The sequence below is a fragment of the Somniosus microcephalus genome, chromosome 18, assembly GCF_052327205.1.
Source record: "Somniosus microcephalus isolate GS21.2 chromosome 18, FLI_Smic_1.0, whole genome shotgun sequence".
In the NCBI taxonomy this organism is placed as follows: Eukaryota; Metazoa; Chordata; class Chondrichthyes; order Squaliformes; family Somniosidae; genus Somniosus; species Somniosus microcephalus.
In genome coordinates, this window is record NC_141004.1 from 22,233,367 (window position 1) to 22,239,366 (window position 6,000).

General features: G+C 45.5%; 1 protein-coding gene across 2 annotated transcripts in view; it reads right to left on the reverse strand.

Annotated features, from left to right (window-relative positions):
* Positions 1-563, reverse strand: part of LOC147105116 (ubiquitin carboxyl-terminal hydrolase 49-like) — a 68,479-nt gene extending 67,916 nt beyond the window's left edge. For both annotated transcript variants that reach the window (XM_086011202.1, XM_086011201.1), the window contains exon 1: positions 355-563. The gene's annotated coding sequence lies outside the window, so the exon portion shown is untranslated. The remainder of the gene's footprint in view (positions 1-354) is intronic.
* Positions 564-6,000: the final 5,437 nt, after the last annotated feature.

The window sequence follows — 6,000 nt, forward strand, 5'->3', positions numbered from 1 at the left end:
TTAAAAAGATGTGACTGGGCAAAAAAAAGTACCGAGAGGGCAGGAGGAGGGAGCGAATGCCAGTGTTTTTTTCCTCCTTTTCCCTCTCTCTCTCTCTCTCTCTGTCTTCCTTTTTCAGTAAAATTAATTGTAAATAAATAATTTTTTACAAGGGAGAAGAGATAGCGATTTAATGTGTTATTGTTGTTGTGGAGACCTCGAGTCCAAAACATTGGCCGCGGCCTGCGCCACCTTATTTTTTTTTAAATATTTACATTTACTCTTTATTTATTATTTCTTTCTCTCTCTCTGTGCGGAGTGAGTGGTTTTTTTTTAAATATTTTTTTTTGGCCCCAAGGTAAAAAAACAACTCACCGCGAAAATCTCCATCTCCTCCTCCTCCCTCCACATCTGCCGTGCCCGAGCCGATTATAACAAGTGCGAAAGGCGAGGGGAAGCGCCGCCTGGCCAGAGCCGCCACCATCAGCGCGTTTTTTTTTAACCTCCAAAATAAGATTTGAAAATCCTCATAAAGAACAATAGAGCGCTCCGACAGGAAGTCACTGGGCGGCGCCATTGCTGCTGTGACGCCGCGGGGTGAGGGGTCAGCGCCGGCCGGCCGGCGGGAGCCCAGCGCACTGCTGGCTCCACGTGGCTCAGGGCAACTCCTTTAGCTTTGTACATATACACACATAGCATACACATATACACACACAGCACACATACACATATACACACACAGCATATATACACATAGCATACACATATACACACACATATACACACACACATACAGCACACATACATACACATACACAGCACACATACATACACATATACACACACAGCACACATACACATATACACACACAGCACACATACATACACACATAGCATACACATATACACATAGCACACCCATAACACACATACACACACACAGCACACATACATTACATACATAGCTCACCATAGCATACACATACACATATATACACATAGCACACCATAGCATACACATATCATACACATGTATACACACAGCTCACCACAGCATACACATACATACATATACACACATATCATACACATAGCTCACCATAGCATACACATACATACTTATATACACATATATGCACACCATAGCATACACATACATACATATACACACATATCATACACATATATATACATATACATTCACACATATATACACACAAATGCATACACATAGATACATATACACACGTACATAAATATATATACACACACATCTACTTCTTCTTAGGTAGTCCCTCAGAACCGAGGATGACTTGCTTCCACATTAAAAATGAGTTTGCAGGTGACTGATGAGCCCAATGCGGGACCTCCAGTCTCTGTCACAAGTGGGGCAGATGGTGGTTGAAGGGGCGGGCGGGTGGGTGGGTTGCTTGGGTTGACGTGCGCTGCCTGCGCTTGGCTTCCGCTTGCTCCCGGTGAAGAGACTCGAGGTGTTCGGCGCCTTCCCGGATGCTTCTCCTCCACTTTGTGCGGTCTTGGGCCAGGGAGCCCCAGGTGTTGGTGGGGATGTTACACTTTTTCAAGGAGGCTTTGAGGGTGTCCTTGAATCGTTTCCTCTGCCCACCTGGGACTCTCTTGCCGTGTCGGAGCTCCGAGTAGAGCGCTTGTTTTAGGAGTCTCGTATCGGGCATGCAGACAATGTGACCCATCCTTCGGAGCTGATCGAGCGTGGGCAAAGCTTCGATGCTGGGGATGTTGGCCTGAGCGAGAACACTGACGTTGGTGCACCTATCCTGCCAATGGATTTGCAGGATCTTGCGGAGGCAGCGTTGGTGGTACCTCTCCAGTGCTTTGAGGTGCCTGCTGTACATGGTCCATGTCTCTGAGGCATACAGCAGGGCGGGTATCACTGCTGCTCTGTAGACCATGAGCTTGGTGCTGGGTTTGAGGTCCTGGTCTTCAAACACTCTCTTCCTCAGGCGACCGAAGGCTGCACTGGCACACTGAAGACGGTGTTGGACTTTGTCGTCGACGTCTGCCCTTGTTGATAGTAGGCTCCCGAGTTATGGAAAGTGATCCACGTTGTCCAAGGCCTTGTTGTGGATTTTGATAATCGGGGGGCAGTACTGTGTGGCGGGGGCAGGTTGGTAGAGGACCTTTGTCTTCCGGATGTTTAGTGTAAGGTCCATGCTCTCGTACACTTCGGTGAAAGTGTTGACGACTACCACATATATACACACACATATATACACAATAATATATATATATATATACACACGTACATAAATATATACATACACACATATATACACACACATATACATACATACGTATACATACACAGATATATGCATATACACATACATGCACGCAGACGTACACATATATACACATATATACAGATACATACATGCACACTGACATGTGCACACATAGAAACATATATAGACACATACATACACAGTAGAATAAAAAGATTTGCAATTATATAGCACCTTTCACGACCACCGGACGTTCCAAAGCGCTTTACAGCCAATGAAGTACTTTTGAAGTGTAGCCACTGTTGTAATGCAGGAAACGCGGCAGCTAATTTGCGCACAGCAAGCCCCCACCAAACAGCAATGTGATAATCTGTTTTTGTTATGTTGATTGAGGGATAAATATTGGCCAGGACATCAGGGATAATTCACCTGCTCTTCTTCGAAATAGTGCCATAGGATCTTTTGCGTCCACCTGACAGGGCAGACGGGGCTTTGTTTTAACGTCTCATCCAAAAGACAGCACCTCCGACAGTGCAGCACTCCCTCAGCACCGCACCGCAAGTGTCAGCCTAGATTTTTGTGCTCAAGTCTTTGGAGTGGGACTTGAACCCACAACCTTCTGACTCAGAGGTAAGGGTGCTACCAACTGAGCCACTGGCTGACACAGTAGGGTTTGCTGTGTCAACCGTGGCTCACTGGGTAGCACTCTGAGTCAGAAGGTTGTGGGTTCATAGTCCCCCTCCAGAGACTTGAGCACAACATTTCCAGGCTGGCAGTGCAGTGCCACGCCGTCGGAGGTGCCGTCTCAGATGAGGCGTTAAACCGAGGCCCCGTCTGCCCTCTCAGGTGGACGTAAAAGATCACCTGCCGCTATTTCGCAGAAGAGCAGTGTCCCGGCCAATATTTATCCCTAAAATCAACTTCACTCCAACTGATTATCTGGTCATTATCACATTGCTGTTTGTGGGAGCTTGCTGTGCGCAGACTGCCATTACAACAGTGACTACCCTTCAAAAGTATTTAATTGGCTGTAAAGCACTTTGAGATGTTCTGAGGTCATGAAAGGTGCTATAAGCAAGTCTTTCTTTTATCCCTCCAGGATGTTCCTGGAGTCTCCAGGAATTGAATGAATTATCATCTACTGGACACTGGCTGCAAGCAACCCAGGAGAGAGAGAAAAAACCTCTGCATTCAAATGTTTTTTTTTCATTTCCTTTGAATACTTTTGTCTTTTTATTAGTTATAAAATATTGGAGACCATAGAATGATACAGCACAGAAGGAGGCCATTCAGCCCTTCATGCCTGTGCTGGCTCTGTGAAAGAGCTCTCAAATTAGTCCCACTCCCTGCTCTTTCCCTAGAGCCCAACAAAAATTTCCCCTTCAAGTATTTATCCAATTCCCTTTTGAAAGTTATTTATTGAATCTGCTTCCACCATCCTTTCAGGCAGTGCATTCCAGATCATAACAACTCACTGCGTATTTTTTTTCTCCTTACGTCGCCTCTGGTTCTTTTGCCAAAAGAGATCGGGGAAAAAATGTTGTTTGACTGGGTGGGGCAGTTGGAGGTGGGGGAGGGGGCAAGTTCATGTGCCAAATCCTCCAGGAATATGTCCAATGAGAGTTGGCAACTTCAACACACAGCAATATGCCTTTTCTTAATAAAACCATAAGGAGACACTGAGTTACATAAGAAATAGGAGCAGGAGTAGTCCATTCGGCCCCTTCAGCCTGCTTCGCCATTCTATAAGATCATGGCTGATCTTCTACCTCAACTCCATTCGATCTCTATCTTGAATATACTCAATGACTGAGCCTCCACAGCCCTCTGCGGTGGAGAATTCCAAAGATTCACCGCCCTCTGAGTAAAGAAATTTCTCCTCATTTCAGTCCTAAATGGCCGACTCCTTATTCTGAGACTGTGACCCCTGGTTCTAGACTCTCCAGCCAGGGAAAACATCCTCCCTGCATCTATCTTGTCAAGCCCTGTAAGAATTTTGTATGTCACAATGAGATCACCTCTCATTCTTCTAAACTCTAGAGAATATAGGCCTAGTCTACTCAATCTCTCCTCATAAGGCAATCCCCCCATCCCAGGAATCAGGCTGGTGAACCTTCATTGCACTCCCTCTATGGCAAGTATATCCTTCCTTTGGTCAGGAGACCAAAACTGTACACAATACTCCAGGTGTGGTCTCACCAGGGCCCTATATAATTGCAGTAAGATGTCTTTACTCTTATACTCAAATCCTCTTGTAATAAAGGCCAACATACCATTTGCTTTCCTAATTGCTTGCCCCAGGGTTGCCCCAGTGTCTTCAAAAAGTGCCCCCTTTTTAAGATGGGCAAAACTAATAAAGAACAAAAAACAAAGGAAACTTATAAAATTAAATAATATTATCGCCCGTGTCCATTACACACTCCAATCCCTGTATGGAAACGCAATTGCTGCCAAATCTCAAGAAGAGTGGGGGGGAAAAAGAGTAATTTTATTTTTTACCCTGGGCAATACACACAGTTCTACATAAAACAGGAAAAAACGCTGTTACCTCTGTTTAAATTAGCTTTGAGTTCAGCTTCCCGCTTCAGAAAGAACTTGCATTTTTATAATAGTACAGTTTACGTCCTGGAGATGTTCTAAAGTGTTTCACAGTCAACTAATTACTCTCAAAGTACAGTCATTGTTACATAATCGAAGGCGGGAGCAAATTTGCACACAATGTCCCACAAACAGCAATGAGATAAATGAGCAGCTAATCTGTTTTGTTGAGGGATAAATGTTGACCAGGATACCAGGAGAACTCGCATATTCTTGAAACAGCACCACGGGATCCTTTACATCCTGAACAGGTGGACAAAGTGTCAGTTTAACATCTCATCCAAAAAATAGTATCTCTGACAATGCAGACTTCCCTTAGCAGAGAGGTCAATAACCAGGGGGCATAGATTTAAAGTAATTGGAGCCGAGAGAACTTTTTTCACCCGGAGGGTGGTGGGAGTCTGGAACTCACTGCCTGAAAGGGTGGTAGAGGCAGAAGAAACCCTTGTCGCATTTAAAAAGTACTGTACTCAGATCACAGAATCACAGAAACCCCACAGTGCAGATAGAGGCCATTTCGGCCCATCGAGCCTGCACCGACACATATCCCACCCGATCCCCGTAACCCCTACACCAACACATATCCCACCCTATCCCCGTAACCCCACGTATTTAATCCTCCTAACACTAAGGGTCAATTTATCATAGCCAATCATCCTAACCCGCACATCTTTGGACTGTGGGAGGAAACCGGAGCACCCGGAGGAAACCCACGCAGACACGGGGAGAATGTGCAAACTCCACACAGGCAGTCACCCGAGGTCGGATTCGAACCCGGGTCCCTGGCGCTGTGAGGCAACAGTGCTAACCACTATGCCACCGTGAAGTGCCGTAACCTACAAAGCTACGGACCAAGAGCTGGAAAGTGGGATTAGGTTGGATAGCTCGTTCTCCGCCAGCACAGAAGCGATGGGCCTCCTTCTGTGCCGTAAATTTCTATGATTCTATGAATGCAGTACTGCACTAAAATGTCAGTCTGGATAACATGCTCAAGTAAAGTAGGACTTAAATCCTGAACCTTGTGACTCAGAATGCCACCACCGAACCAACTGACACCCTTTTAGCAGTTTTTCAGTTATGCAATAGACATCTGAAGTCTGGTGCACAGTTATGATAGTTAGCTGCTAACCTGGCCTGTCCCTTTTAAGACCACTGCTCAAAT